The following is a 13,032-nucleotide window of genomic DNA, read 5'->3' on the forward strand; positions in this document are numbered from 1 at the left end:
CTTACAAACGTACATCAGATGCCGGAGGAAAAGGCAGATCTCTATCACCTCACATGTGAAACTGCATCGGGGACTACTTCAAATATTAGTTCATAAGAAACAAACTAGGCTTGAATTAGGTGGCGTGAACCAGGTAAGTGGGATTTCTACACAGCATATTTACAGATTTGTGCACTGTATGCAAGACACTGAGTGCACCCAGGATAAAGTACCCCCCTGAGGTTAATTTTGGTCCAAAAGTGTCGTTATTTTTGAACTTAAAAATGGCCACTCAGAAGCTTCTCCAAGACTGAAAAATAGGGACTGGCTCCAGGAACAGAGAAGTTTATGGGACTGTGAAGATGCTGAATTATGCCCAAAGAGCACACCAGGAACTGAAGGATTCACCTGCATGGGGGGGAGGTACAGAACATGCAGAGATACCTGCTCACGCCATGCTCCCTGCCATTTACTTGTTAGCTGTGACAGAGCAATAGATGCTCTGCTTCAACTGAATTAATGCTTGCTTTTTCAAATTCTGCAGGTACAGTATAGAAATGATACCAGTCTTCTTTCGCTGTCTTCTAAAAACCCTTGCTCCTCACAGTTAACAGCTAGCAATAGTTAACATTTGCAATTCTCATATCACTAAAAAAATGGCTTGCTTAAATATGACACACTCATCTGTTATATTACTGATCCTTTCACTTTATTCATTTATAATTTAATTGTCAGTTAAATTTGATCAAATATATCTGAATTGAAGCCATTTACATTAAAAATAATACATATTTTCCCTTTTATTCCCTCTATTGTGGCAGGTGTTACTCAATAATTCAATCAGTGCCTGCTGAAAGTTTCTGTTTAATTAATAAGAAAATGGGTAACAGTAAGTGAAAAAAACAGGCATGCATGAAAGTCCCTGATGAGAAACAATGGTTCTTGTTAAGGACTATGAAAGCCAGATGTTCCCATTTACAGTTCTGCTGGATGAACAAACTGGACCTTTCTGTGGGTGACAGCAGCCACCCCACGGCAGGGGGGTGCCAGCCCAGCCACCCGCTTTGCTCTTCCCATGCCCACCAAGCAGCAACGGAAGCCAGCGCAGAAGCCGGGGCCCTCCTTATTCCAGCTCCTCCCTGCAAACATTTGTGGCTGTGAAATGATTAATAATGTTGTTTTTGCTTGGAAATTCGGTGTTTGCTAAGCGAGGAGAAATCCACTTGTAAACTGCCCAGCCTTGGCAGCCACACTGCTACGGTCCAGCGAGGAGTCACACTGGTGCTGGGGGATGTTCCAAGAACTGTTGGTGTTTCATAGCTGTTGCACTGGAGAAATATCTGATGAACTGGATTTTTTTCCTGATTAGTATATTGTAATTAATTCTCTGAAGAATCCTTGCTTAGCAACTTTATTAAATCCCATTAAGACTAATGAATTGTTGTTGTTGCCTAATTATATAGTTGTTTCTAGTTTAATGAACTGTATATTAACAGACATAGAACGGACATTTTATGTTTAGAAAGGAAATATTTCAAATAAAGGTATATATATATATATTTTTTTTTTTACCAATACCATCATTTGTTGGTTACTTTCTCTTTTAAGGAAACTATTGGAAGATACTGTCCCTTGAATACAGACTTTGCTAGCCAGAGACAAACAAAAAGCAAAAAATGGAACTTGTTCTAACAGCTGATGTAAAGCAGATATTTTTGCTCCTGGTAATGTAATTTCTCTCCGCAAAATAAAATCTGAGGACCTCTGTAACTAGCTGAATACTCCCGACTCAAATGATCTTACAGAGAAAAAAAAAAAAAAAAGTACAGTGCAGGATGGGTGCTCCATAAGAATTTTCTTCACAAAGCCAATTATGTTGATGTTTTTTTTCCAGCTGAAAGCCATGTAAAGGGCACAGTGCCACCACGCACCTGCCCACACGCAGACCCTGAGCCACCCGCATCACACAGGCACAGGTCAGAAACAAACCCCTGCCAAGACACACGGTGTTAACAGCTGGGATGACTTCGTGGGGAGCACCGCTAAGAAAGGAAGCCTGAAACATTCCAGTGCTATGCCGGGGGACTGAAGGCCCTGAAGTGCTTCAGATCCATGTTGGTCACTAAACCACAGCGTGAGACACACACACACAGCTGCAAGAATAAAGCTGGGCAGGCATACAGAGGAAAGACTTTTTCCACATCCGTAGAGATGTCAAGTATTACCACATGGGCTAGGCTCAGTTTTATTCTTTCTGTCAATGCAATACAGCAAGAGCACACCAACAAATTGGGCCAGAACATGTCTACTTCGCTATCTTCATTAAAAAAACACATTTCAAGAAATTTTGCAGCCACTGGGAAGTTACACTGTATGTTCTCCTGTAGGCTAGGCTGGCATCTAACCCCAGCACTCCCACAGCCACTAGCCCTGAGCTCAACCTGCTCAGACTATGGCACTACACAAGGGAGCTCGTGCTTAATTAGCTCCCTTGAGGCCCCAGGAGCACACACGTCCTCACTCAGCACACTGCCATTACCTGAAGGAGCCGGAGCCATCTCTGACCAGAGCAGCTGCTGCGTCGCACTCCCGACTTGGAGTTGTGAGTCTCGTTGCATCCAGGGCTGCAGCGAAGGAAAAGATGGTCAGAACCCCTGTAGTTGTCCTGGCCACGCACCTCTCCAAGCAGAATACCTTTTTTCTTTCTCATCACGCAAACACTGGGAGCCAGATGCCAGCCACCAGCCACCCAGCTCCCACCCAGAGGGCACGCGTGGCATCTCCCCTCCCTACACAGCAGGGGATGCACAGGACACCGCTTCACCCATGGCTGGCACCGATTCCTCTGAGCCCCTCAGCCGCCTGCGCCTCCTCAGGAAAGGCATTTAATGTAACCGCTTCAGCATCTACACCTGAGCAAGCATAATGCTTTAATGACATTGGAAGAGAGGTTAGTCAATTATCATTTAAATTGCACCACTGCTCCAAAGCAAGAAGCAGTGTGAAGCACTACAAGAAGATCCCCCTGTCCCAGGGGGTAAATTATATCATTTGCCATTTAGGAAGGCCTAGGCTTCCAACTCCACATTTCAGATTTGAAAAGATACTGCCACCTGTGCCTGCAAGGCAGCGGCACTGGCAGGGCACAGCTCTCAGGAGCACAAAAGGATGGAGCCCAGGCCAGCTGGGATCTCACACACAGCACCCAGCACAGCAAGGCTGCAGCTGCTCTTGTCCAAACAGGTCAATTCAGTCCCCCAAAATAAAGTATCTCCCGAACTTTTCCTGAGGATAATCTGTAGGGCAAAATAGTTATACTCCTAAAATAGAAGCTGCTTAAAAAATAAGAATTGCTACTGCTTAAAAAAAAAAAAAGGGCAATTATCATCTTGAATGCTAATACATATAATCTTCAACACACTGCAGCCACACCACAGATTAATTTCAGCATGGAGATTATGTTAATATACCAAAAAAAAGAAGTTGCGATACTGAGTTATATCAAAGATTTTTCATTTTAGTCACTGTCTTTGGCACCAGCCAGCAATGCCTGTTTCAAAGTAAAATCAAAGGCCTCTATAATGTATTGAGTTGAATAGTAATCATTACAGGGAAAGGCAAAAAGTTTAAACTTGAGCAGTGCTTGATCTTGATCTGACATTAGTTCCTTAAAGTAACCAGTATTTGATGAGGAATGACAAACGCCTCATACACCCAGTACTGGCTACTCACAAGGACTTGGATTTTTTTCCTTGCTAACCTGGGGAGAAAACCAGGCAAGAGATGCTTGTTTCACAGCACCATGAGCCACTCTCACTCAGTACAGCCATGCTATTGCTTTTTGCTTGCACTACACCAAAATTTAATCCTGCAGAGATGAAAGCTCGCAGGGAGGGAGAGATGGAGGAACAGAGCATGCCCTGGTGCTGTCTGAGGAATCAGAAGCTTTTGGCATCCTCCTGCCACAGCCACCATTTGCTCAGAAATCACTGCTTTGTTTAAGCCTTTTGTGCACCAACCTTGTGATGCAATCAGACAGGAAGAAAAGCGTTTCCAGACATGAGCCATTATGGATGTAGAACACAAAACTGGCAAACACTTTTAGGAACATTGTTCCACCCCCCCAAGATCTGTACCCGGAGACCTGTTGAGGGACCTGCCAGAGGGGTCCACATCCACAACAGAGCCCTTCCCGCAGCAAAGCCCTGGCTGCTGCAGCCCAGCTGCAGCCTGCAGCTTGTTAGCTATCAACTGTAATGTGATTTAGCTTTCTTTTCCTTTTTTTTTTAAACCTTTCTATGTATTTTCCATGGAAGATAGATATGCTTAGCCTGAACCAGCACGTTATGGATAGAAACATTAAGCTTTATAGGTATGCTATAGCTGGATGAATTAAGCCTGATAGTCTCTTGGGAGGCAAGCCTCCACTGAGACCCATGTATCATCTCCTGCACTTTAACCACCCCATTCTATTCCAGCAAAAAGCTGGGAGATTTTCTCTTATTTTTAGTCTCCCAAAGGCACAGCGTAGCCAGGCAGGCCCAGCCCCCAGCAGGAAAACTCTCTTCCTTTCAACCTGCTTAATGTTAAAACTAACACCTTCCTGCAAGCTTTAACCGTGAGGCAAAGAAATGCTTAGAGGATGCATTGCCCATCTTTCAAGATAAGAAATGAAAATATAAAAGGCCTCTTCTTGTCAAAAGTTTGAAAGTACCTCAAACAACCACGAAAGCAGAGCCCATCCACATGCCTCAAGCACCTCAGCTGCCCCACCACAGCCCCAAAAAGGCCCCCCAACCCCCCACCTTGCCCTTATCAGCGCGTGGGTGAGGTGGGACAGCAGGCAGCCATCACCTGAGGGCCTGCAGGTGTGTGCTGCTGGGGCAGCCCAGCCCCGGCCTGTCAGGCCCTGGGGAGCACTTGTACCCCCAAAGGGCAGGGGTACAGGCTACCTGATGTGCCCTCATGGGGGTTGTTCCCTCAGAGACAGCTGGCAGCAGCCCCATGGCCCTGAGGGCCTGCTGCCCGTGTGCAGCCCCTCGCCTGGGCTGGGGAAGTGCTCGTGTCCTCCCGGCGTCCCCAGCCTTCCTCACGCTTGCTTAAAATAAAGAAAAGAGAAACGTCAACAGTGGGAAGACCGTAACAAACCACGGAACAAGCACTTAGCCCTTGACAACATTGGTTAACAGTGCTTAGCACAGGGCCTGGCTAATTGAAAATGAGGCCTTCTGCTCAGGCACGGCTTCGCTCTAACCAGTCCTCTGGTATTTCAGATGGCATCAGCCCTGGCATAAACAATGCAAGCAGCTGCCTTTGCAGGGGTGTGACGCATGCAGATTTCCATGTGTGCCACTTCTCAAGGTATTGCTGTGGATTAAATGAAATGTTTTGTCATAGAGTCGCAGCGCGGGAATCTGTTAGTTCCTTGCTTCAACAGTAGCAGAAGCAACATTTCAAGGCTGAGCGGAAGACTGAGTGAAAATACACACAAAAGGCCTAATTCTCTGCTTCCTCCTCACACATGAATTTGTTCCTGCCAAGGTAGACTGCTGCCATTTGATATCTTGGCATTTACACCCTCCTCAAGCTCCTCACTTTGTGTTTTGCCAATGAAAACAAAGGAAAACTGCAGCCAGCATCCCATTGTTAGGGCTTTGCCATGACTGCAAGGACAAGACTTCAATATAGCAAATGTAATATGCATGTAATAATTTTTTCCATATTTTCTCTTTGGAAAAGCCTAAGGACAGTTATGCTTTCCAGGGGCAATGGCACTTTTAAAAATTTTTTTCTTTTTGGGAAGGCTTATTTAGTATTTGCCTTGCAATGTGTAAGTTTGTTGCTGCTCTGCATTGCTCTGAAGTGTTATGAGTTTTAATTAGCAGGTTTTCAGTCTTTCTGGCTCATTATAATAACAGACAAGAAATCACAGTTAAATTAATAAATCGAGTTTCTCTCCTAAATTGCTGTTGGGCAGAATTCAGAGTGGTTTTAATATGTGTAATTATGCTCAAGGATCTTGTCAATCATGGCATTAATATGAGTCTCATGGAGACTTTTGGAATCAACAGAAAGCTCTGGCTGGGCCCAGGGCAAGCATGGCATTGATTTCTCTTCTCCAGCCCACATGCTTGTTTGTATGTAACCGAGTGCTACTCCACAGTGCAGCCAAGCCCGTCCTGGTCCCACTGCACATGCACTCAGCAGGCCCAGGCTGAACCCAGCGCACCAGGGCCAGCCCCAGCCACATGCAGTGCCTGTGTCCATCCTCATCCCCCAACTTAACCCTGGCCTTGGCATGTGCCAGGGAAGCACCGAGGGAGGCCGGTGCCTCCTTCGGGTGGCCGGGAACTGCCCTCCCTAGCGCCCCTCGGTACCTCGTCGGCACAGCGGCTGCTGCCCCGCTGCTCACACAAGATGGCAAGATCCAGACGGCTTTTTGTGAGAAGCCCACTGGATAAAAAAAGAAAGCCCCAGGGGTGCTGTCCTGCAGGAGGCCAAGCAGAAAAATTCTCACTACTTGAACCCCCAGTGCAGAACAAATGCTGATTCAAGGTTCTTAATCGCATTTGAGACTCAAGCTTCTTGCTACCAATTGCCAAATAAATCTTGTTTATAAAAGACAAAGGGAATGGACAGAGAATGAAAGTCATAAATACATGCATCTTTAACCATTTCCTCCGTTTAAAAAGTCTGAATATTAAAAATGATGGGTTCTTCAGGCACCCCCGAGGTATAGGTTTCCAATTGTGTCAATGGCACTACAGGACATATGCACAAATTAAAATTGGCAGGATGAAGATTTTCACTTAAAATTACTTTTGTGCTGTTAGAGCCAACTTAACAACAGAGAGTTTTATTGGTAATTTAAAATACACAGAAAAGAGGCATTTTCTCTGTTGACCTCCCTTCAGCACACAAACCAGGTGCCCCGCAGGGCAGGTCCTGCAGCACCAGAGCCTGCTGCTGCACTGAGCAGTGCAGACATGTACCTGTGTGGGACCCTGCTGCCAGCCTTCAGGTGGACCTACGTGTCCTTCTTTTTGTCTTTGCTTCTAGCAGAATAACCAGATACAGGAAAAAACGAGCAGTTACTGTGACAACTGTCTATCACGTACTCTGCAGCACACACAGATTCTCACTTTATGTTACGGTTTTGCATTATTTACAAAGCACAGCTCCAAACAATTCACTTAATAAGTGTTGCCAAAATAATAACGACTCTCTAGTTTTGAAAATACAACATTTGTTGTCCTCTTTAGTGACATACATGGGCTGCAACAGGAAAGAGCTGAGGGCTCGCTTTTCTCTCACTTGTTTACCATCCTGCCTCCAGCAATGGCTGGATGCCCCAGAGAAAAGACAAAAATATATGTTCCTATATGTTTGCTGCTGCCATAGAGATAGTGCCCCTAGCTAAGCGTACGGTGTTATTTCACAGAGGAAAACCACCTTTTATTTCACAGCATTCAGAAAGCCACCTGAGAAAAACAGATCAGTATTAAAAAATATATTCAAAAAGACAAAGCAAAAGGTGCTTCTATGAACTCCTCGTAACTCTAACGTGTTTTTTTTTGCAGTAAGCCAGAGCAGTTACCAATGGGAATTGTTGCCCTGAGATGCTGAGGGGAAAGCAGAGCCCACGCCAGGGCGACGAGGATGCTCGCTCTGCTGCAGTGCAGGCTGGCAGTGGGGAGGCACGGGGGCAGCCCCCAAGGGCAGGAGTCTGCACACCATGGACACAAGCAGCTGGTGTCGGTGGGATGGGGCCCTGGAGGTTTCCAGGACTTGCTCATGGGGTGCGCTTGGAGCACGGCTTCTCCTGCCAGCTGGGTTGGAACAAGAGCCTGGCAGGTAGGTCCTGAGAGCCCCAGCTCCCCGGAAAGGCTTTCTGCAGGGAAGAGAGCGTGAAGGTGCTGCTGCATGATGGGCCCCTCTTGCCTTTAAACATTTCTTCTGGTTTTCTTTTTTCCTTCCTTTCCCATGCGGCTGCAAACCAGCCTTTTGAAAACAGACATCCAGCACCTCAGTCTGACAACTGAGTGCTTGAATCTTGTCACAATATAAGCCCTGAGTACTTCACAGCCGGAGGAAAATAATGCCATTAATACAGCAAAGGGATCTAGATGCATTAGCTACACCCAAGAGAGGGCTTGCACTGCAAATCTTAAGCATCCGAGACAGCAGATGGAAAAGCAGTACTAGAAAGGGTTTGACAAGCATGTCTCTTGTCTCTCTATTCCATTTAGGAAACTGAATCACACCGGCACAATAGTAACGGAGGCGTCCGACCCTGAGGAAGCACGAAAGCAGCCCAGACTGCTAGGAGCAGATTTCATTTTTCTGCTTCGAGTAGCACTGGCACGGGCTCCCATGGCAGCGCGCCCCTGCCCACGTTGCTCCCAGCCCACGCTTCTCCGGCACCACGCGTCCACGCACCACGCCCAGAGCCAGCACAGAAGGGGCTGCTCCATGCCCAGGGATGAGCAAACACCGACTGCCCCAAAAACTGAGGTGACACAGACTGCCAGCCTGACACAATGCTCCTCTCCACGCAGGGCAGCTCTTCAGCACGGGCTCTGCAATACCGCTGATGGGAAGGGCTTTACCTGCTAGGTTCAAGGCTCAGCGATGAAACTAGTTCATCTAATTCTTCCTTTACAGAGCAATAGGGTGAGTCGCTTGGATGGAGAATGCAGGGAAATAGAGAGTGAACCATCAACTTTCAGATTTCAAAACTTCAGAATTGAACCAAGTTTAAATTTCAGAGGCTTAGCCTCTAAAATTGATTGTTTCACTATCAGAAATCATTGCTTTGTAGCTATTCACGTGAAACTAATATTTCCATTCATTGCCAAAGTGAACAATACCTATAAGAATAACAGGTTCCCGACGTATTACATACATCATGCATCCGAAGAGCGCCGGAACCAACTGCACACTGTACATCAATGCTGCATGCCTGTCATGTGGTTCCCATCTCACTTTGACATTGAAGAAGAAGAGCAGCAGCATACTAGGCATTACTGGAGAGGGGACCGTAAAGAGCATGCTGCTAAGAGGTTTCTCATTAGTAGTAGAGAGCTGGAGATTGTATGATTCATAATCCCCTTTTTGGAAAGCTTGCGGAGTATGGAAACAGCACAAACACAATTTCAGTTGCAACAAAACACGATGTCTTTGAACATTAGCTTTGCTGGGCAGCAATAATCAACTCCATTTATTTTATTTAATCCTTTAAGTGCACAAATGCAAAATGGTTCTGTAAGTACCTAGAGGACAAATGAGGTTAAAACATTCATGGACGGTAGAATCAAGGCAGGCTCACGCTGGTGTTTCGTACATTCAGCCCTCTCTTATTTTTGCCAGAACCATTACTAAGCAATCAGCTTTAAACATTTCAGACCTTGGTGGCAGGGCTTCTACATAAAATGTCTGCCTGCTTTTACTGAAATCCAACTCTTCATTATAAAAGAGCTGTGCAGCACAGATAAATGTAACAAACACACCTCACTGTAGTATGATTGCACCAGAATTAGGAACAAACTGCAGGTTTTTTGGAAAGAGACTTCTTTTCTCGGAGCTCTGGAAAAACAGATCTGCACTCAACTGCAAACCTCCCCAGGTCACAGCTTCAGCTGGTTTAAGTCAGCGTAGCTTCAAGTCAGATGCATGTAGGGAGCAAGAGATACAAGAGGGATGTACGTAGATAATTACGGAGAGCTAAAATTGAACCAGGGGGTGCCAGCCTGCAAGTGCTGGAAGCCCTGCAGCAACTGACTGGGGGGAGCTGGAGACAGGACCCAAGAGGACGGGAAAGCCGCTCCGCAGTTACTCCTTTCCCCAGCTGCAGCAGAGCTGCTAGCACAGACCACTGCCCTCTGAAGGGGGGTCTGAGACCTCAGGAAGTTTTTAAACATGCAGATGTACTTAATCCTTTGCAGTCGCCATCTTAATGCAAACGTACAATATGAAAATGAGGAATAATTTAACACCTAGGAAAGGGAAAGATGAAACAAAAGCCTAAAAATGTTGGCAGCCTCTTTGAAGGCGAAGGAAATGTCACAACTCTTTTTAACTGCATCTTTATTTTTGCAGGCAAATTACAAGTCCAGGTTCAGAACTGTTTTTGTTCTGCCATTCTGCTGTGACAGTATGTGCTGGCAGCCACTAATTCATTCAGGAAAATCCACAATTAAAGTGAAGAGGGGAAAACGACAACAGGTTTGTGGGGCTCCTGTTTCCTGCTTGCCAAGCAGCAGAAAGCAGTGACGTCCAGTGCAGAGGGCTTTAGGACTTCCAAGCCCCTCTTGCCTGCTTCTCAGACTCTGTCTGGAGTGCCTCCCTATGTTTTCCTCCAGATCATCCAAACCTGAATTACAGCAAACTCCTCAGCTCGCCTGTCAGCTTTGTGTCTTATCTAATGGGCTTCTGTGGCTGAGCGGTCCAGATATAAACAGCAAATAAAATGCACAATAATTAGCATAGGAGATCTGCGCTGCTCCTGTAGCCAAGATTAATACCATAAATTTCAGGAGTCCTCAGGAATATACATTCTGGAAGTCTGATATATACTTCTTATGCTTTTAAAGGAAAACAGATTTACCTAATTTACAATCAGGCTTGATGGTGGGAGGAAGAATTTAATTTTTTCCTCTTTTGATAAATATACTAGCCAGCTACATATTTCCTGTAATCCCTATTAGTCTGACATTCAATGGGAATTTTTGCAGGTCCATCATCTTGTGGTAATCTTAATTCCTGAAGTGCCCCCCTGTAGGAAAAGTGGATTTCCTCCTACAAGCCTCTTACACCTCTAAACATCCCAGGTGGGAACTCCCTGGGGAATTCAGCCCCTGCCCATGGGGAAGGCAACACGTCTGCAGGGGCTGAGGGAAGGTGCTGTGGGGAATTGCTACCGTGCATTCACAGAGCATTCCCATGGGAAAGCTGAAGCCCTCCAGCTCCCCTCCCTCTCCCCGGCTCGTGCAGACAGAGACACTATTCAAAACTCTCCTATTCAGAAGCGTCAGGGAAAGAACATCTGTTGAAAAATAAATGCAGGACTAATTATATACGATTGAGGATTTTAAACTGCTATTTTAAGCTTAAAATTAAACAGATTTGATGAATCAAATGTTTGTGCTCAGCATTTCAAACTAGAAGAGAGGAGCGTTGACTGCTTGACCTGCAGAGCTGGAGCGGGGAGCCCAGAGGTGCAGTACTGCTCACTGGAGCTCACCACGGCGCTGAGCATCTGTCAGCACCTGGGCAGACCAAATGGGACCCACAATTCATTTGAATAAGAAAGTCTATTTTTTCCTCCAGTCTGAGTAGTAGCAGGTGAACATCAAGACGCTTTTGATTATCAAGTTTATTTCAGCTCATTCTGCTCGGGAAGATCCAAACAGCACGTTGCAGTGACACATCTGAAGACATGCATGAAAGAGCTCGCGCTCATCACCCCAAGGTAGACAGATCCCACAGAAGGATGCCTGGGTTCTGCTGGGCTCTGATCCTGCATCAGTGCAATGATGTAATTGGCAGAGCATCACAAGAAACTCTTGACAGAGTGTTTTTTCATCTGCTGCATTAAAAAGTAAATGGACACAGTGGAGATATTTCAAAGAGGCAATAAATCAAGGGGAGGCGAAGCTGCAGTAAGTGCTCGCGGGCACGGCCGGGTGCTGGGGGCGCACCCAGGAGGTTGTGCCAAACAAAGCTGGAGAGGGAGCAGAAGAGGGACACAGTTGTGGCATCTGCCAAGAGAGCCACAAACGCCCAACACGAGCACATTTGCTCGAGCGACACACTGCTTTCCTGCTGGCCTCCTGAGGCAGGCGGGAGGCTGCTCTGCCCCGGGGGCTGCAGGGCCCTGGCTTCCCAAACTGTGCCTGGGCTGCGGAACCAGCCAGGACCGCACCTGCACGGGGCCACGAGGAGCCCCCTGGGCCGGGGGTCTCAGGGGACCCAGGGGTGCATCACCCAGGGCTGGGGAGGGAGCAGCGCTGCTCGTCCTGCTGCAGCCTCCCTCTGAGCTGAGGAGCACTTGGAGCGAGCAGCGAGCAGTCAGGGGAACGGCTGCTTTTCACACTTAGTGCCCTTGAATTGGCAGAGTGAGAGATCATGTTTTATTTTAACTTCGTAATAATTACAGTTATTACTGAATTCATGTATACCAAAGAGGTTACAGCTCCCTAGGAAAGCTCATAATGTTATTAATTGGTATGCCATTCCATTGGCTTTATCGTGTAATAAGCTAATTCACACATTTTGATGTTAAGCAGCGTACCTCCAAAAACTCTTGCAGTTACTCGTTGTCACTGGGAGCAATGGCAGCTGCACAGATGTGGTACAGAATTGTCCTTTGAAACAATTGCTTTACAGAGTAACTCAACCCAAGAACAGTAATAATCACAGCCCTTATGTGAAGCAGTGAAATTAATACTAAAGATTTTTAACACAGAGGAATGGCATGACAAATTCAGGAACTGTTGCTCATTGTGCAGTACCAAAGAAGAGGGAGATCTTATCTGAAAGATAGTGCTGAACTCACCCGGTCCGTTCCCGTACTTTCCACGTGATTACTCGCAGAGATTTAATTTCTGTGGGCATGTGCTCATATCGGCGTGGAAGAGGTGACCACCTCCAGAGCAGCTCACACAGGGGCAGAGCTCCCACAGCAGGCTGCCAACAGCAGCCGGGGCACTTCTCGGACAGGAGAACTTCTCCGTGAGGATGGCCGAGGGTTGGAGCAGCCCCGTGCTGCCGCCTGGCAGCTGCTGTTTCTTGGAGGAGGTGGAGAACCTCTGGGGGCAGCGGGAAGCCATGGCCGCAGGTGGCAGTTTAGCAAGCAAACGGGGCTTTTGCTGCTGGCCCGGATGGGTTAGGGGGGCTGCGAGGGGCAGCAGCCCCCAGCCCCAGCTCGCACACCCGCCCGAGGTGCTCCCACCCGGGCGCTGGTGGTGGCGGAGGCAGACACATGCGGTGTCAAAGTGACATAAATTCCGGCTGTGCCTGTAACCTCACATTGATTTTTACTGTAAATCTAAT

Source organism: Cygnus atratus, chromosome 24, assembly GCF_013377495.2.
Source record: "Cygnus atratus isolate AKBS03 ecotype Queensland, Australia chromosome 24, CAtr_DNAZoo_HiC_assembly, whole genome shotgun sequence".
NCBI lineage: Eukaryota > Metazoa > Chordata > Aves > Anseriformes > Anatidae > Cygnus > Cygnus atratus.